This window comes from Protopterus annectens, chromosome 8.part1 (genome assembly GCF_019279795.1).
Source record: "Protopterus annectens isolate FY-2018-M chromosome 8.part1, PAN1.0, whole genome shotgun sequence".
NCBI lineage: Eukaryota > Metazoa > Chordata > Ceratodontiformes > Protopteridae > Protopterus > Protopterus annectens.
This window is the reverse complement of record NC_056742.1, coordinates 346,890,868-346,915,323: the sequence shown is the minus strand read 5'-3', so window position 1 is coordinate 346,915,323 and position 24,456 is coordinate 346,890,868.

The window sequence follows — 24,456 nt, the reverse complement described above, 5'->3', positions numbered from 1 at the left end:
ATTTTATTACTTTTTAGGCAAAGAACCTTGAGAAAATATCAAGTGATTGCATTTTTTTTTCTTTTTGCTTTGCTTCAAGCTACTTTCTGACCAGCTAAGATAAAACTAAAATGGACCATCTTCCGGGGCACATACTGCAGATAGCTGGTGCACTACTAGGAGCTGTCCCTGTGTTTTTCAAAGCTACAGTTTCTCAAACTCTGCCCCCTTCCAGTGGGTACAGTGCCAGTAGAACCCTTTTTACAGGCTTGGTGTTGCATACTCCTTTAGTAGGCTGCAGTGGAGACTTATGTTTGAACGCGAGGCATCTTAGTTCCTAGATCTACCTTGCAGTGTTCACTACATGCAGATATAAAAAGTTATGAGTTTCCTTACTTAACAGTTTATTAAATTTCCAGAGGTAGAGGCTAGCTATGAATGACTTAAAAACACTTTAATATGTTAATTTAACTGCACTGCATGACACATACCTTAAAATACTTCCATTTTAATTTTACTGTACTCCCTTTAAATGCAGAGTAGGATGATGCAACAACCATCACCAGGGCAATCAGTTGAGAAAACTGCTGGCTGGCTGGATGGAAGGAGGATGCATACTGCATGGATGCATGAATGGATAGACGGTCTAAGGAATTTTCTGCATGATATCTATATTTATGAAGTATACCTGTAGCATGGGTTACAGCTAAAAATATTCACATGGACAAGTACATTTACCAGATTGGTACATAAATGAATGCATAAAACACATATTTGTTAAAGAGTATAACATCATTTGTTTCAGTACTAATCCACTTCTGCTTCCTAAAACTTATTGTTGTATATTAAAACATTTCTATCATTTTTATTTAGAAGTTTGTATAGTCAACATTTGACTAAACGTAGTTCTACTGAGGTTCCTTTTCATATAATTCACTTGAAAACCAGATATTACCTACTAGATAGAAATGTATCTTTCCAGCAGTGACCAGGTAGCAAATTGTATGGGAAACCGACTTAAGAGTTGTACAATATTCAAGTTCATATTGAGGGAGTCCATCCAGAATAAAGCTCTCAGAACCTTATACTTCTGTACTATACTACCAAACTAATTAATATTCATTACAGTTCTTTTCAACAGCACACAATATCATACACAGATAACAAATGTACTTGGGGCAGACATGTAGGGAAAATAAATTTAAAAAATCAAAGCTGGCTTCTACTGGGGAAGTGAACCAAAAGCTTTATCTTTTAAACTCAATCTTTGGTTTCCCTTACACCCACATTATAAACAGCTATTATAAAGACAGGTATAAATACAGAGATTGCAGTAGACATGGCCCAAAGATCCTGATTCTTTTCCTCACCCATTAATTAATATTCCATTCTGCAAAGCGTACTGTGTCATGAAATGTCTTACCGCATACCATTCATATAATGCTGCTGTCCTTAATGAACAACGAAAGATGAAATCTTTACAGGCCTGTACCTTCTGATCAATTATGCTCATGAACAAATGATGTCTTTTTCACTTCTTCAAGCATGCTGCAAAAAGGACTGCTATTTCACTGAAAAGTAACAAAGAAAATTGTATCTTCTTTTTATTGTCTCAAAGGAAAAATTACTTGAGATTCTGGATGTTTAGACAAAGGGATTCTATTATCTCACATGTTGCTGTCTGATATGAGTGTGCTTGGCAGAAAGCCAAACCAGTGCAGTTGTGTTATTCCTTCCAAAATGAAAGACAGAAACTGTCATGCTATTTTTCACAAAGCAGCCCTCTTCATTTCTCATCTCTTGTTTTAAAATAGATGATATAACATTACCATTTCAAAGTTAAGTTTTTTTCATGTAAAGATTTTAGCTCACTATGAGAGTTACACACAAATATTGACATTTGTCCTACTGTGCAACAGAGAAAGATTAAGACACTCCATCAAAGTAAAAATCAGCAGGCAGTAATCATACTTCACAAGAGACTGGTGGTTATGAGACTAACATTTTTGCTTTGAAATTGAGGATAGATGGGAATAAAGGACTTTCAGACATTCAGGTCTGTCTGTACTGACCCATACTGCAAATGTGTTTCTTTGTGAAACAGATTCATTGTGTTATTGAAGCACAAGGGTAGTGTGCAAACCTGTGTTAAAAAAGACTTTGGATGAAAACAGGTGTTCTGCTGTGGCTTCTTAATTTTAAAAGTGCAATGTGTTACTCTACTAAGTACCTTCCTAGCATTAACCTAAAATGTAGCCAGGTTAGATAAGCAAATCCTTCACAGTACTCAAGAAAAATGCTCCAGTTTTCTTTTCTGTAAAGGTTACATTTTTATCTGATGCTTCTAATTGTTTTTAATAATTTCTTAGAAATAAAACAAATATCAGATACAAATACAACATTCAGAGCAGAACAGTGACATTTATTGTGCAATTTTTAAATATTGTACAAGCTTTAACTTCAGTTGGTAGTTAGCATCTATACGGTTTCCTTCTTACCATCCCATAATATATAAAGAATCATGTTCAACAAATAATTATGTCGCCATTGAATACTTAAGTTTAGTGAAGACTAATCAAATGTTGTTAAAGCTCCTATATTTATATGCTGTTCTTATAACTCTGTAGCCTCAGAACAGATGCAAGTGTCTGCCTAGCCTCAGAACAGATACAAGTGTCTGCATTTAACAACCATTACAGATGGTTACTGCAGAAAAAGAAAATACAAAAATCACTCCAGCAAAGCAAGGTGAAAGCATGTAGCCACATGCAGTTAACTCCAGTGTGCCCAAACAGATCCTATTTTACAACATTAACAACAACAACACTTGGTCAGCAAAAGTTTAGGATCTACATATAAAACACAAATCATGTGTTTTATTTTGCTCTCCACAGAATACCAGAAATTATAGTGGGTACAATAAAGATGCTGTTAGAGAAACGGGACAAATCTATGAGTCACAGGATAATGTCTACCTTTGTGAGACTGATGTCAAATGGCTGCAGAAATATTACACAATGGCTGCAGAAATATTTGTTAGGCGTCTACTGCTATAGAAGGCCCTAATGTGGACACAATGAGTAGAAATCATGAATCTATTGAAATGGATCATATGTACCCAAAATACCCACATTTCTTTGCACCTCTGCTACACAAACTTTGAGTGACACTGAACACCAAGTGAAGCCACAAAAAAGCATCATAATTAAAACTGAATTTTAAATCAAACGGGAGGAAGAAGAAAAGCGATTCATTGGTCATATCTAAATTTCAGGCAGGTAGTACATATAACTTAATTATCTGTCAGGTATAACAAATTAACCAATAAAGAAAGATTACCTTTACACATTCTGTTTTAATCCCTTTGCACATGTTATTAAGATTACTTTAGAACCAGGAAGGAACAAGGACTTCCTGTCATAATTATAGTCACTATTCTGCTATGTAGTATAAGATAATATGCAGGGTATTTGTAAACATGCCTCAGGTTTCTGAGAATTGCCAGCTAAATTAGGAAGATTTCATGTTGTACAAGTGCTTTTATGTGGCCATTACATTTTGTTGAGGACAAGTCAGATGATACCTCAATGGCTATTAATAGATATAGTGCTCATGAAACTTTAGCCCACGATGAAATTTGTTTGAAACCACTTTTGCAGTGCATCTGGATGTGAGTATTTAGATGAAGTGACACTAGTGTTAGCTGGGAGAAAAGAATTTTCAGTCAGCACAGATGAAGGGAAGTAAGTTCAAATGGCTTTTGAAATGCGTGGTGCATCACAGCAAGGGCTGACCATTGACCAGGGAAAGAAGTGAATAAGTCTGGGGCTATTATATAAGAAGCCTGGGTACTTGTCTATCAGATGGTTAAAGACGGTAGTACCCTCCTTCACCATATATGGGGTATCTAAGATTTGTATCTATGCAGAGTTAAGGAAGAAAGTTAGCATGCCCACTTACAATTCATATGAGGTCATATGCGTACGTCCTGATATTATCAGTCCCTTCCACTTTGATTGATGCGAGACTCAGATAAGACAGAAGCATAAAACTATGAGTAGAAGGTGTAGAAGATGGAATTTAGTTCTCTGAAATACTAAATCTAACAGTATAAATGGGGTATGCAGGGGCCAAGTAAATGATAAAATGCTTGCCATATAAGTAGAAAGATGGGATTTCTTCAGTTTCAATTGGGACTTTGTTATTTATGAGAAAACTTATCTGCACTGGTACTGCACGTGATTATACTGTTACCACACTCTTGATCACACTTGATTTCTGTGAATTATGCACGTGTGTGTGTGTGTGTGTGTGTGTGTGTGTGTGTGTGTGTGTGTGTGTGTGTGTGTGTGTGTGTGTGTGTGTGTGTTTGTGCAAGCTTGTGGTTTACATGTGAGGTGTGGTTAGTGTATGCACTTGATAGGGCATGGTAGATAGGTATAATTTGTCTATTTACAACAGAGAGAGTTATGCACATTATGTCACAACAGGCAAATCCATGGATTCCACACATTTGATTTACTGAATTTGCTTTCTTTTACAGGTGGACTTTATTAGCATCTTAGAAAATGGGCAGAACCTACAGACAATACCCTATTGGAGAACAAATGTTTTCAAACAGGGTATTAATGTATGACAAGAGTCCAGTATCAAGCCTGAAGCATCATGGCAGCATATTAAGCCATCCTGAAACAGGTTGCAAAATATCTAATGGCTGCCATCCTGTTCAAGTTTGCAAAATTTGGCAATTAGCAAGTATGAAGAAATGCAAATAAATAAAAAGAACAATAAAGCAAAACGTACTGAACAAAAGTAATTGCAGCAGAAGATACAAGAAACTGATATTTTGCTTTCCCCATGCTACCTACAGTTTAAAAAGCCAAACCCAGTGAGCACGGAAAAAATAAACCAAAATTAATATAGTTATGTATGTGTGTATGTGTATGTGTGTGTGATGGAGAGATGAGATGAAAAGAGAAAGAGAAAGAGAGTGTATGCACATACATCTGAACAAAGCCAACAATAATGGAGATAATAGACAAAAAATCAGGACAATTTTTAAATATTACTTTAATTCATTTAAAATATCAATAAAGCAAGAAGTTTTATATCAACATACTTTACTCAAAAATAAGTAGTATGAAACTATAATGTTTGGACTTAGTGAAATTCTCAAAGATTTACCAGAAAATCTAATATTTTTCAACTGGCACAGCAAAAATATGAGACAAAATTAGGGAAATTCTGAAAAATCAGGGGCACCTGAGATATATGCGTGTGTGTGTGTGTGTGTGTGTGTGTGTGTGTGTGTGTGTGTGTGTGTGTGTGTGTGTGTGTGTGTGTGTGTGTGTGTGTGTGTGTGTGTGTGTGTGTGTGTGTGTGTGTGTGCGTGCGTGTAAGGGCAGTTGCAGTGCTTTGTACTGCATGCATTTTTTCATTGATTTGTTCACAATGAGGTCATGTATGTGTGTCATTATATGGTTGCAATTAAGGGGTAGGTGTGTGTGTGTGTGTGTGTGTGTGTGTGTGTGTGTGTGTGTGTGTGTGTGTGTGTGTGTGTGTGTGTGTGTGTGTGTGTGTGTGTGTCTATATATGTGTGAGTGATGTATTTTAAAAGTAAATTACATCCTCCAACAAGAATTACATAGCCCACAGCAACTATGAAATGCTAGTTCACATCAAAAATAGAAAAAATATGTATATACTGCTAATAAATGTATGTATTTATTTTTATGTATTTGTCATTTTATTTACCCTTTTGTTAACAGGGTTAGTCTCACTATGCTAGTAAGCCTCTTTTCAAGGGAGACAAAAGGTGGTATTTATATCACTAGTGAAAATTTGGCCATGGCATCAGGGAACTTTCCCTACTTTTTTTGATAGGTGCTGTGGGATCTTTTACATCCACCTGAGCTACCACTAACTCAAGCAGATGGGACTTTGGTTTAACATCTTATCCAAAGGACAAACTGCAAAACTGTTTAACAGATAGCCCATTTTTAAGTATAATTTAAGCTCTCTCTTTGTGGGTGATATAGGAAAATAATGGACTTGCAGGGGCGTGGAGGCCCTCCACCTTCAAAATCAGGCCTCACAACATCCCTTTGTGGTCTCTTATTTTGTATATAATGGTCATTCTGTTGACCTATATTGCTTAATTAATGTTGTAAGAAAATATTGTATTTGAGCAAAAAAAAAAGATCAAGTGCAAAATATATGATTTGCTTTGTGACTTTGCAAACAAACAAGAACTCTGTAAAATAAACATCCCTCATTCTGTACACAGCAGGCAATACAACAATTGTTGACTAAAAACATGCTGGAATCTGTGGAGAATGGAACAGTACAGTGAGTGCAATGGCCCACCTGCATACATGCCACTTCATATGTTTTTATTTAAAGGTATTTCCTCCACACCGCTATCTCATGATGGAGAAGCCAAGGTGAAAAAAGAAAATAAAAGTGAGTAGTATTAAAGTAAGTACATTTTCCTCCAAAAGATATCTTTGCTGACTGCATTAAGTTTAAGCGCAAAATAAAGTGAGACTCAGTGATTCGTGAACATTAGTGTGCAGATGCATACAAACATTGTGTGCTCTCCATTCAGTATGCCATCAGGGACTATCTTGCATCATAGATGTAAATCACTGTAGTCCCCAGAGGCATACATTAACAGTTCTGTTTACCCAAATGGCACACAGGAGCACATGGTATGCCTTAGCTCAGGTGTGACTAACACCACTATGTAGTCTGATAGTGCTGGACACTGATATGATCTTAAACTTGACAGTGCAGTATTGTGTAGTAAATGACCATAACTCATAAAAACACCAGGGGTCATTACAATATTATGCCAATAAGGTGATCTAGTGTGGATGCATACCTGTATCACTGTGTGGGGGTGGGTCAAGTTAGGGTGTAGTAACAAGTTTTGCTGGCACCATAGATAGCCTGGTTGTAGGTAGGGGTTTTCCTAGCATGCAAGAGTCACTTGAGAAGATGTTTCTCTTTAAATGATGCAGTATCTTACTCAGAGGTGTATGCTGAGCACCATATTTGCAGGGAACGAGATCCATGCACAGCAAAGTGCACTAGTGTTGATAAATAATAGACTGATATCCCATAGGTTACCCGATTGTGATGCTGTCTTTTTAAACTACATATGACCAAGAAGACAGCGGTACATAGTATATATACTTTGTGTATGGAGATCTATGCTTTTACAGAGGAACAAGATCACATAAATGGTCATGCTCCATTGTGTACAAGGATCACTACATGCTTGGTATACAGGTATACTGCGTACCAGTCCTGTTCCACTGTGTACCATCAATTATGAATCTGATCCAGAGAGACAGAAAGAGATGGGCAAAGGAATGTACAGTAAAAATAAGGTAATAAGGGATGCAGATCAGATCACAATAAATATTTTGTACTTTTCAGTTTGCTTCTATGTCCCATACTATATTATGTATTATACTATATTACATTTACAAAACACTAAATAAGTTATAATACTGTATACATGGAATCCAAAACCAAGAGGCAGATTTCATATTAAAAAAATACAATATGACCCAACACTATGTGACCCAAACCACCAAGAAAGCCAAAAATGAAAGGAAGCTGAAAACAGTTGTAAACAATGGGTAGAAGAAGCAGCCCTTGTTACAGCTTACCAGATGAAAGAGCTTAATTACTTTGTGTTCTGTAGGCTTTATTCATTTATTTTGGCTCTTATCAGTTGTTAAATTAAAGTTCTACATGTTTTTTTACAAGTACTGCCATCTGCCTTTCATTTTTGGCTTTCCTGGTGGCACGGGTCTCAAAGTGCTTGGTTATATTGTATACACGGATTTGCTTTTTATAAGAAAATCCCCTACTTAGTCACTTGGGTACCTATTTCAACTATGCATGTCCCAAATTTTAACGCAGTCTCTCTTAAAATTTCTGATTGTATGACAGAGCAGTGATTGATAAAATAAACAAGTAATGCCAGATATTGCAGTTAAAGACTTTCTATCATTCTGAAAATATATGCTGCATTATCAATAAGCATCTAATTACTTTATCAATATTATAAGTGAATAGTGTCAGCATTTAAGATGTCTCCCTGATTAATGTTTTTGTCACTGATTATTTTTAGCTTTGCCACTGATTCTTGAAGTAATGGGTTGAGAGTTACCTATGCAAGAGGAGATGTCAAGGGTGCACTTACAGGTATGCTGAAAAATGAATCTATACTTTTACTGGTGAAAGTTTTAACTGATCCTGTAATTGCTTGTAAACTGGATACGTGGTAGAGAGAAAGGGGATGCCAAATCAGGTCTTGATGTTTAATTGTGAAATGGAGTAATAACAGTTACAAGGCTAATAAATCTACAGGAAGATGAACAACTTATAAAAGGAACACTCAAGAGACCTCTATTGAGTTTTATATTTGGGAATTACTGTTACAAAGACTCTAGATGCACAATGTACAGATGCTCCTTGGCAGTAACTGGGCAACTGGTCCAGGAGACCATTGTGGGACTTAGTTCAATTTCCCAATTGCCTCAGAGCACTTTTGGATTACATGACTTGCTTAGAGTCACACAGCAGGAGAATGAATGATAAAGGAATCTGACTATGAAATATAGGTAGCAGCTCATTAACAGTTCACAGCCTTGCAGATGCATAGAAAATATACCACCACATACACACTAGAAAAGAACTATCAATAGAACTGTATAGATGTGAGAAATTATATACATATGTCTGTGTAAAAATGCTCAGGTAAGAGCGGAACACATACCCTTCTAAAGCATAATTAGAAGTCCTTGTAAAATGTGCCTCTGAGATTATATAAACAATGTTACTTAATCTTTAGACGTGTGATCAGAAAATGATATACAAACCAAACAAGGAACTACACATAGCAGATATGTTAAATACAGCACATTTACAAGAGAATCTTGAAGAATTGCACAATGAAGGATTAGAACCTATGTAGGTTATTGCACAATTACCAGTGACAGAAAAAGTACTGGCTCTGACATAGAATGCATACACTGAAAGTCACTGCAGCAAAACAGAGGCCCAAGCAAAAGGCATCATAAGAAAAGAAATTCAGGTTATTTTATATTAAAAGAAGATTTGTACAGACAATATTGTTAAATGTTAAAGGATCAAAGAATCATGTCTGTGAATAACAGAGTATAGACAAAGAACAAGAAATAGTATGTTTTGGCCAGGAATATTAATTCAAGTGGAACAAGTAGCACAGACAGATGCAATGCACTCTGCTGAATTCCTGCTTCACTGACAGTTTATTGCTTCCTGTTTTTATCGAAAGCACTGATTGTCAAGTGCAGGAGTTTACAAAAGTAAGAACATTGAGTATTCCTTTTCTGTATAGGATATACTTACATTAATTTCATAGTACATTTGAGCTTCTGATAATACCAAACCTTTGGATATAACAAAATTTTGGCATCAGGAGGTAGGAATATGTGGCTGTTTGTAGGACAGCATTAGAATATTGGTTAAGGAAGGAGACAGATTTAGTGTTGTGCATGTGGCCTGTTGTATGTGAAGTGTGTGTGTGTGTGTGTGTGTGTGTGTGTGTGTGTGTGTGTGTGTGTGTGTGTGTGTGTGTGCACGCACGTGCGCTCCCTATTTAATGATACTGTTAGGGAAAGAGTTTTTGTTAGGTAATGTGTAGGGTTGGGCAAAGCCCCACTGCCCATCCTTATTCATATGTGCTGACCATAATCCAGCCCCATCCCTAACCCCAGTACTACATATTACCTTACAAAAAAAAAAACTTTCTCTAACTGCACAATTATTCAGACAAAGTGTGCCTGAGGATACTGTTAGGCTTTTGTGTTGATTGCAAAAGGACACTGTTTCCTTTTGCAGTCAGTGTTGTTTGGGCCATTTTTTTTTAATTTTGTTTAAATATACTGTCAACATGTATAAATCGATGCATTATACAGCAAATTGATAGTTCACATTCAACTTGTACAGAGCTGAGCCAGTTTTAATACATGTAACTCAGCAACAATCCAAAAGAAACAATGATAACAAAGTCATTTCTAGATCATCTATGTAGCAGAGAGGGTACTGATTAATTCCACTTCAGGTAACCCTTACAACTCACATATATGAGCTATTACCTCCTGAAGTAACCAAGCCTGACAGACACAAAACAGCAGTTGATTAGTGTTTAAAGTTTATAGTTCTGAGATAATCATATTTCACAATGTTCCACAGTACCCTGGAGAGTAATACAAATGCTGTTATATCTGACAATGTTCTGCAGTACATAGATCAGAAATTCATATGATTTATGCATGAATTCAGGGGCATACAGGACCAGTCTGCATATTCTCAGCTAAATAGATTAGAGTAGAAGATTAGAGTAGAGAAACTCATCGAATAGTGAAAAACCTAATAAGCAAAATCTGTTAGGATAAACATGTTATTGTTTTAGAATACAGGGTAACTCCTTTGCAGGGACTCTGTCTCACCAGCTCAACTCTTTATGGCCCAACAGTTTAAAATCAGATTACCTAGTTCAGCTACATTACTGATGTCTGAACATCATTAAAAATGAAGAACTGCTAGAGAGAATTCAAAAGTGGTTGACAGAAGCTATGCATGTTTTCGATTCTAAGAGGAATAATTAAGTCCAACAAAGCCAATTATGAGTTCAAGATAGCACCACAGTCTAAAGACAACCACAAGGCCTTCTATAGCTATGTCTAAAACCTCACAGGCAGCACATAACAGTGTGCCAAACTGGCATTCAATCTTCACTGAGCAGAGGATACAGAGAAATTGCTGGCTGACAAATGCAGCTCAAGCATTACCTCCGCTGCCTCTCCCATGAAATACACACTAGTATAACCCCCAGGGACACTTTCTAAGGACAAAAACACTGTCTCAATGGATCCTGACAATTTCCTGGGATAACTCCTAAATAACTTGAAACATGACCTCTCGGGACCACTGGAGTCACTTTTCAACTATAGCTCAAAATATGCTTTGTACCATGAGAATGGAGGATTGCAATGTTTATCACACTTCACAAAAGTAGACCATCATCTGAACCTGGAAACCACAGACCTAGTAGTCTGACCAGTCTGATAGGTAAATCCATGGAACAAATTATCATGGAAATGAGCAACAATGACACAGGCAACCTTCAGACACTGGGCTCAACCTAGCATAGCTTTATCAAGGAAAGGTCATGCCTAGTAATCTTGATGAACTTCTTTGAATGGTCACCAAGGCAATGGATGAGGGGAAAACAGAGCATACCATCTACATGGACCTGGCTAAGGTGTTTGATAAAACACCACACTTGGGTATAGTTGACAAACTCACTGAACTGGACAAAACCTCTGCATAACTCATTGGATTGCCAGCTAGTTCACAAACAGGACCTAGGAGGTCAGGATTGGTGAGACCCCTTCCACTAAGAGACCAGTCGCCAGCAGGGTACCTCAGGGTCCCATGCTTGGATAGCTCCTATTTGGCATCTACTTCTTGGAGGTAAAGGCTAATGTCAAGGGTCTTTGGCCTTTGGCTGACCAAATTTGCCAAGACAGATTCCCCCATGACACAAACATGTTATAAGAGGGTCTAATATACACATACAAATAACTGGTGTCAAAGTCACAAATTAAAACTCAATGCAAATAATTGCATTCCAGTGCCATTTGGGAAAGCTGCCAACCAGGCAAATTACTCCAACCATAAGACAACCCTAAGAGTCAACTTGGTAGTCTGGGAACATATGTAGACGGTAATCTGGCCTTTGACCAACATGTGGCCAGATAATAAGAAAATCATTCTATGTCACCCAACATATAAGTAAGAGCATGGTATCCAGGTCCAATGAAGTCATAGTGCAGCTTTATTCTGCCCTTATCAGACCCATCATTGAGTATATTGCTCCCTTCATCATGTACCTGATCAAACATATGCAACACTTGAAATACCCACAAAGGTTCCTTCCCAGAATAATTCAGAGTCTAAACACATTGTCCTTTACAGATTGCCTTAAAGCCTTATCTCTGTACTTGGTCTCCCACAGGTTACTGAGTGTTGAATGACGAGTGAAGGCATGATGGCAGTTTAACAGACAGTTTATTGTACACACGACATAGCTGCTTCTGCATGCACATTCTACATATTACTTGTAACACATGCTCAGTGCAACTTGCTTAATACCACCCCCCAACCTGGAAAGTTCTTTAAACTACAGTGACCGATAAGGTACAGAAAGCATAGCTTAGCACACTGCTCTACATCCTCCCTCTTTACTGTGTGCCCATAGTAAATACATGCACAAATCTGCATTGACATTCTTGAGACACTTATAAGAATTAGACATTGTATAAACAATTCAGCATTGGTTATCTGGCTACAAATGCAATTTACTGTACATATCTAGGATTAGGTTTGCAGACTCTTCCTGCTGTTGTCACATATAAATTTTGAGCATTATTAGAAATATGATCTGTCTCAAGAGATTTATTCAACACAGAAACATCATTTGGTATATCAGAATTATATGAATAAGACTGTCCATTTTCTGGAACTTGATCAGTTAGTGATTTAGACAAAGAACTGGAATCACTGGTACACACAGTCTGTTGTGGCTACGGCTCTGGTACAGGCAAAATGTGTCTGCGAGTTCTCCTGTAATCAACACCTTTGGACTGAATTACATAAGACCTTGGTTCAACACAAATGTCTTTTAAAATTCCCATGCGATTATGACCTTTCGAAGTTTGCATTTGGACAACTTTACCTTGTGATAATGGTCAGTGAGGTTTGCTGGTTTTTGTCATGGTATATCTTTTGCGAATAACATTTTTTTTCAATAGTTGAGCATTGACTACCTCATTGCTCTTTGCAACTGTCACTAACAGCCATTTGTCAATGGGAAGAGTTGCTCGTGTTTGTCTTGACATCATTCTTTGAGCAGGTGACCCAAGCATCTGGTCACAAGGAATGTTTTGAAGATTCAGTAAATTAAGAAATACATCGGTTCCTTCTCATTTGGACTTTTCCATATAAGATGGTTCCCTATTATGTGATCGAAACCTTACATTATCAAACACCTAAAGGGCGACCATAAAATGTTGAAGTCTGAAAATTGAGAACGACAGTTTCCACACAGGGAAATGAGTCATTTGGCCATTATGCAGATTTTGTCCTTTCTCTGCTGTAGAGCGATCTCGGAGTTGGTATATTTAGTTAGGGGTTGGGGGGCAAAGCCCCCCTACTTTATTTCTGTTTATAACTTTTTTTTTTTTTTTTATTTGACCAATGGTATTGTTTCCCTGTGTGGAAACGGACGTTTTCGATCTTAAGGGTTCGATATTTTGTGATTTACCTTTAGGTGTTCGATAACCTAAGGTTAAGATCATGTAATATAGACCCTCAAATTATTTGCATTATGAACTGCACATTCAGCTAAGCCATTAGCTTGTGGATATTTTGGACTACTGGTTACGCGTATGAAATTCCAAGATCTAGCAAATTCTTTAAAACGATTGGTAAAATGCATAATGTTATCTGCTATGCCTTTATGCGTACTTCCATGAACTGAAAAAATGTCTCTCATTTTGTGATCACTGTGATAGATGATAAACTACGAAATAAGTCAACTTCAAACCAACCAGAGTATGTGTCAACTACTACCAGATAGTGTTGACCCTTCCATTTGAAAATGTCTACAGCAACTGTGGACCATGGTAAATTAGGGATTGAGTGCAGCTGAAGAGGTTGTTTCTGCTGATGAGGTTTACTACTGTTGCAAACTGAACAGGAAAGTATGCTTCTTTCAATATCTTTGGACATTGAGGGCCAAAACGCAATACCTCTTGCTCTACTTTTAGTTGATTCAGTGACTAGGTGACCACTGTGCAAGATTGTTATGTATTGTTTTTGCAATTAGGAACTACCACTTTTGGACCTTTCATAATGATACCATCTTCCACAATGAGTTCATCTCTGTAAGAGAAGTACTGTTGAAGTTCAAGTGGCAAACTTATCTGACATGGCCATCCTTGTTTAATAATGTGCAGCAGTCTTTGAGAAATTGGGTCTTCAGCAGTATGGTTTCTTAACTCATCCAGCTGTGAGGATGAAATGCATTTAACTTCTATAACTTTGAAATCTGCTGTCTTATTTTCATGCTGCTCGGATGCCTTTTTGGGTGCTTGAGAGAGTGCGTCTGTGGGATACGTGTTTACATTTGTTGTAAACAATACTGAAATTGTATTTTTGCAGTTTTAACATCATACATTGCAATCTTGCTGGAGTGACTTGTTTTGCTTTGTTCAAAATCGTTACCAATGGCTAATGATCCATTTCGATCTGAACTGGTCTTCCATATATATATATATATATATATATATATATATATATATATATATATATATAGTCACTTAATTTGGAACATGCAAACACAACTGCAAGATGCTTTTTTCCAATTTGCGCATAATGCATTTCTGTTTGAGTCAGAGTACGAGATACATTTGAAACTGGAATGCCTTCCTGAAGACATGCTGCACCAAGACAATATTGCGAACCATCACAAGTGAGAATCACTAGTTTATGATCATCATAATATCTCAGTGTAGGCGGACTAGAAATTCTCTTTTTCAAAGTATGAAATGCTTCTTGATACTGCTTATACCAAGACCATTTTATATCTTTGTGTGTTGACTCATGTAATGGTGCTGAAAGCTCACTAAGGTTAGGAATGAACTTTTCCAAATAGTTCATCATACGCAGGAAACACTGTAAATATGTGACATTCTCTGGAAATGGCATTTCATTGATTGCCATTGCCTTCACTGGATCAGGTTGAAGGCCTGAACTTGTAAACATGTGATCAACATAGGCAAATTCTTTTATCTTGAACTGACATTTCAAAGGATTCAGCTTGAGGCTGACTTCACATGCACGATCCAGAACTTTCCTGAGGTTTCTGTTATGCTCTTTTTCTCCATTGCCTCTGACGATAATGTCATCAACTATAATGGCACAAGGATATCCAGCAAATATTTGCTCATGGCATACTCGAATACTTCGCTGGCAGAACTGATTTCAAATGGCATTCTCAAAAATCTATATCTCCCAAATGGTGTGCTAAGAGTCATTAATAAAGACAATTTGTGATCCAACAAAATTTGCCAAAAGTAGTTTTTAGCATCTAGAACAGAGAAAACAGTGGAATTTGGCATTAATTCTGCTACCTCTTGTACAGTAAACATTGGGTGATGAGGATGTTTAACAGCTTTATTTAAGTCACGAGAATCAATACATATTCGAATATCATCTGAGCTTTTCTTATGGGCTACTACCACAGACAATACCCATTCAGTAGGTTGTGACACAGGAGTGAAAACACCAGAATTTACCATTCTATCTAATTCCGCTTTAACTTTACTTTGCATTGCTACTGGAATCTTTCGTGATGGTTGAATAACTGGGTTTATTTCATGGTTCAGCTTCATGTAATATGTAATTGGAAGCTTACCCCATTTATCAGTGAAGAGATCAGCATACACTTTGAAAATATGTTGTGAAAAACTATCATTGTCATTTGTGTTTAAATGATGACCTTTTTTACTGAGCGAAATCAAACCCATACGTAGGCTGTCTTTGAGGCCTAGTAATGGCTGTACATCTCTGCGAACTACATAGAATTGCAAGTCATAGCTGTTGCTTGCAAAATGGCAAGAAAGGACTATAGTGCAAACCGTCTGAATTTCTTCACCACTATAAGCAACTAACTTTGTACACTTCATTGAGTCAAAATACTCTCCAGCTTTTACCTTTGCATAATCGTATACTGACATGGCATTGCATTTGGATCCGGTATCCACTTTGAGCTCTATTAACTGCCGCGGTGGTACAGCGGTAGCATTGTTACCTCATAGCAAGAGGTTCTCCCATTTGATTCTCGGCTGGGCTTGGGAGTGCCTTCTGTGTGGAGTCTGCATGTCCTCCCCACGGTTGGGTAGTGTTCGAAAGACATGCGTGCATAAATGGGCATGCCTTCGTTGAAGGTTGAGCGTCGAGCTGGCACCTCAGCATTTCATGAAAATCTACTGCCAATCATTAGCAGACCGGAGTTCCACTTTGGCGACCCCTTACCGGGAAAAGCCAAAAGACAAACAACAAAACAACAAAACAACATCCACTTTGAGCTCTATTGGTTTCCCATTAATTTGCACAGTACAGAATATTTCACTCTTTGCTGGCACCCTTGAATTTATCATGTTAACTGTTACATCTACCACAGAAACACCATCAATATAAAACGATTTATCACTACCATTCCAGCTTGTCACAGTCTCAGTTTGATTTACTACTTGCTTTTGATTAATCTTACTATTAGCCAGTGCTGATTTGCAAAACTTTTTGAAATGATTTCATTTTTTGCATTTATGACACTGCTGACCATAAGCTAAACAGTTTTCTTGTTTGGATTCATGACTGTCTCCACAATTGCAACAACTATCAATAGGAGTTAATGAGGTAAAACTTTTCAATTTACACTTCTCAGGCTTTATTATCTTAGATTTCTGTTGCACACTATCAACATTTGCAGTGGAAGTCACAGCAAGCATACTCATGTTTTTCTGTGAGCTCATGTATCTGGCAAACTTCAATAGCTTTGCTCAGCGTTAATTCAGTATCATGCTATAGAATGTTCCTCACTGCATCATTATTTATACCAAACACACAACAGTGTTTTATTAAATCATCTTGCAAGTTTCCAAATTAACATGTTTTGCTTTATTCTGTAAATCAGTTACATATGCTTCAATAGTTTCACCATGTTTTTGATTCCTTGTGTTAAATGTATGCCTTTCCATCATTATATTTGTCTGAGGGTTACACAGTTCTCTAAATTTACATTTTAAACAGTCTGGGTATTCCCACGTTTCTGCTTGAGCAATAATACAGCGGTTTTCACCATCACCCACATACTCAGCAGGTGCATATACAAAAGAACACGCTCACTCAGTGGCCTCTGAGCCAGCTAAATTGAGAAGTATAAATGTTCGGTTGCATGAATCTTTATCAGAATATGCAGCCACTATAAAAACACCATATTCTTGTTCAAATACACACCAATTCTTTGCAACATTGACATAAAACACCAAAGGTTAGCACCGCAGAAAATCCATCTGACATGCCGTTAAAGTAAATGCGAATACCTTATGCAATTTTCAGTTTACGAAATTTTTTGATATGCCATTAAAGTAAATGCATGTACCTGTAGCACTTTAAACATTTGTTGTACCGTGAAGAGGCTTATGTGACTTAATGCGTGCATTTGTTGCAGTGTAGAGATTTGTACAACTTCGGACCATTCATTACACTTTGAAAGACTAAAACGGCTTCTGGCACTTTGTTACACTTTCCGAGATTTTAACAACTTCAAGTCCAACTTCTGACACCATGTTGAATGATGAGTGAAGGCATGATGGCAGTTTAACAGATAGTTTATTGTACACATGACATAGCTGCTTCTACATGCACATTCTACATCTTACTTGCAACACATGTTCAGCATAACTGGTTTAATACCACCCCCAACCTGGAAAGTTCCCTAAACTACAGTAGCTGATAAGATTCAGAAAGCATAGCTTAGCACACTGTTCTACACTGAAAGTCGATCTATGCCTGGCATACAAGGCATCATCCAATCTGATGGACCCTTTGCACATCTATAAAATGAGCAACATCAGAACCACTACATCTATGGATTTAAGTTTTGCTTGTAACATAAATAAGACATTGCTAATACCGATATGTGTTTCAGAGGATCCTCATGTACTGGAACAGGCTCCCCATCCATGTGCAGCAGAGTCCATCCCTAACCCTATTTAAGCGTAACCTTGCCGAATGAATGGAAAATCTGAAATTCACCCCAGGTACTTGATAGACGGAGGCAGACAGTAATGTCCAAACTAACATACCCCCACACATAACCTCTGAAGGCTTACCAACATAACCCCTCCTAATAAATGCCCAAGATACATATTCTGTTTCTGAATATTCTACTGTCATTGCAGGCCTTGAATATTATCATATCCTAAATCTTGACCCACTTTTTTTGCTAAGCTTTGCAATGAATTATGGACTTTTATTTAAAAAAATTAACCTTGTAATACTAGATGACTCTAATGTTAATTTAGTAGTTCCCATAAGCCTGACCTCATATGCCACCTTGTAGGTTCTGGCTCGTTCCAGCTAATCCATAAGCTCATTAAACCAAGTTATCCTACCAATATCCACTGTCTTCTGGATCACATTTTAACAACAACAAAAAAAAAACCTCCCACATTACCAAATCTCAGTAACCAGAGTTCACATCTTAGACCTGCTCACTTAAGAGGTCAAAAATCACCCCCATCCTTATACAATCAGAAAGAGAACAGTAGATACAGATATAGATATAGATACAGATACAGATACAGATACAGATATAGATATAGATATAGATATAGATATAGATATAGATATTGATACAAATGATACAGCTACAAATAGAGATATAGATACAGATACAGATACAGATATAGATATAGATGCAGATACAGATACAGATGATACAGATAAGAGATAGAGATACAGATGATACAGATATAGATATAGATATAGATACAGATACAGATGATACAGATAAGAGACAGAGATACAGATATAGATATAGATATAGATACAAAAGATACAGCTACAGGTAGAGATATAGATACAGATACAGATATAGATATAGATATAGATATAGACACACTTAATAATGGCCTTCCAACCTTAAACTGAATAGATTCCTACCAGGCTCTTATGCCAGACAGAACCTGCTCTGTCTTAACTAACATGCAAACAGTTTCTGTTATCTAAGTATGTTGCAGAAAAACAACAGGGAACCATGGATTAAAAAAAGAGATCCTCAACCTCCTACTTAAATGCACAGGCACACCTTGTTCAAAATAGAAAAGTACTGTTCTGATGACAGGTTGGTATATATTTAATTATGACATGAAGTCAAGTAAGGCATCAATAGAAATAAAATGGAATGCATATGAGAAGTGCAATGTAAAATGCTATCCAGTCTTAACATGCTATGGAAAGAAATTCACAAGACAAGTACAGCATACAAAACAATAATAATATATGCAAACTTCTTCTGATGCTCATACAAATGAATTCGCTACCCAATCCACTCTAAGCTCTATCTACCAATCCAACCTCAGAACTAGCTGGCCCCGCAGACATTACTTAATGTCCTTATATGTAAAGAATCCTTACAATATTAACCGAAAAAATAACAGACCTCCCCATAATGATGGCAGCCCCAGAAATAGTGGTTCTACCCTGGTTCATGGAAAGCTGTAAACAATTTTATTGAGCACTGCTGTGTCAATCGTCTCTTTATCCTATCTCTTTCACTCAAGTCTTTTCTACCACTATAGAAGCTAGCTGCTATCATCCCATTTCCCAAACACAGGTCACCAGATGACAACTCCTCTGACTTTAAATCTATCTCATTACTACCAAATCATGTTAAACTTCTTGAAGAATTATTTATCAACAAAATACTACGCTTTTATACAAAAACATTTTCTTTTATCCCACCAGAATGGCTTCATTAATGGCCAAAGCACCCTTCAAGCCTATCTGATTCTCTCTCGCTCTATCTCTTTCTTCTGATTCTTATAGCTACTTCTGAACTAATCACCTTATTGAAGCCTTAGTCACTGATTTAACTAAAGCAGCAGCTAGCACAGTTAATCACTCTCTCCTACTCAGTGCCCTATGATACTTCAAGTCTCACTCACTTTCAGATGTTATTTAACATATCAGTCGTTCACATTTAAAGTAAGAAATAACTGATCAGAAAAACTGGATCTACCCATATTCTCAGGTCCTTAACTGAATTAAAAGTTGCCATCACTGTGCTGTATTAAATATCCATTTGGGAAAAACATGCACTGCAAAAGGGAACAACAGTGTAATTAAACTTAAAAGCCTTAAAAATAAAACATAAATACAAAAAAAAATAAAATAAAATAAAAAGGGAACAACAGTGTAATTGAACTAAAAAGCCTTAAAAATAAAACAGAAATAAAAAAATAAAATAAAATAGTAGTAGTACCTAAAGCACCCGCGGTAGTGGTGCTGTGGTAACGTTGTCGCCTCACAGCAAGACATTGTCCCGTTCGATTCTCAGCTAGAGCATCTCCTGTGTGGAGGCATGCGTGAATGGGCGTGCCTTTGTTGAAGGTTGTGCGTCAGGGCTGGTAACTCAGCATGTAAAAATCCACTACCAAACATTAGCGGACCGGAGTTCCGCTGTGGCGATCCCTAACTGGGATAAGCCGAAAGACACAACAACAAGAAGTAGTACCTAAAGCAGTATAGAACTCCTCTGACTTTAGTCCTTGGAATGGCTGACTGAAACTGCAGCTTCATGAGCTACAGAACACATAGGAATGGAACCATGACTACGACGCAGCTTAGCAGCTCAGGCACTGAAGAAGCTGTCCCACTCTGAGAGGGAGGACTTTCTGCTTGTGATACAACTCTGGTGATGGAGATGGTGTCTTAACTGCATGGCAAATTGCCATTAACATTTCAACCTTGAAGCATGTGGGGAAAGGCAGAAGTAAATGGCATTCCATGCAGTGCTGTATGTGACATCAGTAGGTCAGCCCACTGACTACACTTATTTATATAATTTATAGATCAACATTTGTCTCATGTTTTCATTACTGACATATATATCTCACTTCTTTTTAACAAGATAAGTTAGTAAATATACTAAACAACACAAAATGGCTTTGGCTAGATTGCATACTTCATTTTAGTTGAAAAGTGTCTACCCTGAGTGCTTACTTTTAGTTCTGACAAGCACAAATGCAATACTTTTGTTATGGTCCTAAATTACAGGTAAGCATTTTTCAGCCCTCAACAACAGAAAATGTATTTTGCATTGGATCTGAACAACCAAACTTTTGCAATTGTGATAATTTTCTTTCTTCTTTCAGCTTTTCCCAGTTAGGGGTCACCACAGCGGATCACCTATCTGCTAATTGTAATGATATCAAACCAAAATAGTTTTTGTATGAAAGTCTTCCATAATTTTCCACAAAAGATGTAATCAAAATGCCTATGTACCATAAGAAAAGTATGCATCAGTCTGCCTTATATTTTAAAGAACTGTTATAATTTTCAGTACATTCATAATCACAGACAGCACAATCCATCCTTAAGTCAGTTTGTAGTCTACAAGGGTAAAGAGATGCTGTCATTTGCACCTGTCATTAATCATCTGTTGCTAAAAGCTAGTCACAGCAGGGAACTCCACTGCATGCTGTAATGCTTAAAATAACATTTGTACCTGCAAAGGGGGTATGTAGGCCATATTAGTGACTGCTGAATATCTATTACAGAGTGCCATATTAAAATTCACAAAACAAGATCTGCACCTGTATTCAGTCTTTTTTTTCCCCTCAGGGGAATACAGGAAAGGAAGAGAAAAGTACATAGACTTGAGTACTCCCTTACAAAGCTGGCACAATTTTTGCCATGTTTCTTATGGTGAAAAAATAGGTTGAAAATTACAAAATTACCCCTTCACTATTGCATTTCCTTTTGTATTTTTATTCTTAGACAGCTTGAATATTTAACTTCAGTTATTATCGCCTCAATTAATAGGTGTAGCAATCTGCCATCTGTAAGCTCCATCTGTGTTTTGCCTTCATGTATATGTATATTTCTCCAGAGACATCTTTTAACCATTATATTACTTGTTAAAGAAATGCTTAGAATAAAATATTTGCACCAATTTCAGAGGGTTAATATTTTTTTAAATGAAAGGGAGCTGGAAATTTCTATATATCTCTTAATTTATCTAAGTATCTATCTACAAAAGTGGGAACTAAGCTCAGAAAACACATTCAGAAAATGTATTCATGTGTAAGAGACACACTAAACTAAAGACTTAGAAACTAGAGACCACAATTGTACTTTATAATTGCCAAATATAATACACAATGTAATGTTTGTTCATCTAAATGCCAGAAACACACATTTATTTATATTTACAATGATGTTCTGTTGATGTGGAATGAAAGCAAATAGCTAATAAGATTTCTTAAGATGCATCCTCCAGGGCCCTTGATTTCTCCTGCATATGCTTACGGATAGTTTGTCTCTGAACATGAATAATAATAATGTATCCTTATCCAATGATTAATCAGTGTCATTAAATGTGTAAGAACTTATAATTTGTAGCAATTGTATATCCTACAAGAAGAACTCCTCACTGTTAAGCAGAATTTAAAGAACTGCTTCTTTGACTTCTTGAAGAAGGTCCATGAGTGTGTAATCTAATGGAACATGGACTAAACTTCACTCTCAAAGGTAACAAATAACTTAGGGAAGTTGCATTTTTTGGACAGTGTCTGTAAAATAGAAATTAGGGTAGTTGCATTTTTTGGACTGTGTCTGTAAAACAGAAAGTGTCTAGCTAACATTTTTTTTTTTGCATTATGGAATGTGCATGATACCTCTAACTATTAAAAGTTCAAAAAGATTACGGGCCAGATTCAATAAAGCCTACACTGTGTACACAATATGGATTGAAGAACATTCTTGTCACATTTTGTGCTTTCTAGTTACTCAGAAATATTACACTAAGTGTACATGTAGTCTACACTTTGTGGTAACCTTCATGAATCCCTGCCAATATTTAAAGCTGCAAGAATACCAGTAGGAAAACTAAAATTAAGAGGAAGAAGGTGTGAGTTATGTCTATTGTCTGTTAGCTCAGAATGGCATACTCTTAGTGTAGGTATTACTGAATCCCAGTGAACATGATAACAGGCCTGTCTGAGAAGAGTAGACCTGTGTTTACTATCACAAGGTAATGAAGACTAGAAAAGTGGTGGCCATCAGAAAGGTACCTGCAGAACAAATGTTGTTAATTAGTGTGACAAATGCCTGGCTTTCCTCTGACTGTAGTAAGAGTAGTTTTGCCCTACTGCAAACATAATAGCATAAAAACTAAATGTTGTGACTGAGGAAATGATACCAATTTACAAACATGCAAACCTATAAAAAATGACAATGACTGGATCACTGGAGCAAGCTACAAAGCTGACATAGGTTCATAGGTTCATAGGTTCATAGGTTTATACTAGGCTATCTGCCCTAAGGCATTTATAAGCCTAGCCCAAATTTTTGTGGCTTACGCCACCCCTTATATGAAAAAATACTGTGCCCATTAGTTTGTTGTGCCTCTGTCCAGCAGTGACACAGAGATGATTCCCGGGGTAAACCTACGATCTCCCATCCACAGGTCTAGATTTCTCTTGAACAGAGTCAGCGAGGTGCTCTGCCTCACATGGACCGGGATTTTATTCCACAGCATAGAGATAAATCTATCCCTCCAGCACGTCCTATTTATATCCGTGCTAAGGTTTAAGTCGCTTGCTCTAGTGGTTTTGGTGGATTTTGATTTTTTGAGGTGGAGCATGTCCATTAATTCCGGGTTGGACATGGCCTTGTATGTCAGGCACATGTCACCTCTGAGCAGACGGTATGCGACTGAATAGAGCTGGAGTTTCTTCAATCTGGCAGCATATGACAGATTTTGGAGTCCTTTATCCTTTTGGTGAGGAACTTTTGGGGTCTCTCCAATTGCTGCAGATGTCGGGTGAGATACATCCCGAATGGGGCATTGTACTCGATCATTGGTCTGATAAGTGAAGAGTACAGGGGAACAATAACCTCACTAGATCTGGATGTGAATCCCTTCATGATCAGGTGGGCAATGTAGAAGGTCTTTCTAACCACTTTAGCAATGTGAGTGTCATAAGAAAGGCCACTGTCAACCTGGGTCCCCAGGTCCCTGATAACCTCTTCTGTGCTTAGTGGATTGCCACCTATATGGTAGCTTGGGGTTACCTTGTTTTTCTCGAAGGGTATGACTATACATTTTTGGCGTTTAACTTCAGGCCATGGCTCTGGCACCAGCTATCTGTTTCCGTGAGTCCCTTCTGAAGGATATCCGTGTCTGATGCACTTTCCACTATGGCGCCCAGTTTGCAGTCGCCTGCAAACTTTGTCAGCCAAAGTCCTCCTATGTTGGCCTGTACTTCTGAGAAGTAGATGCCAAACAATAGGGGGCCAAGGACCGAGCCCTGTGGGACACCACTTGTGACCGGCTTGGAGTCTGACACAGCGCCAGCAACTCTAACCCTGTGGGTTCTGTCCTTAAGCCAGTTTGCAACCCATCTTGTGACATATGGGTTTACATTTAAGCTGGTAAGTTTTTCTACAATACCCGAGTGGGGTATTGTGTCAAAAGCCTTTGCAAGGTCAAGGTAGGCTGTATGGACTGCCTTTCCCTCATCAATGGCCTTGGTGACATGAATTCAGTCAACAGAA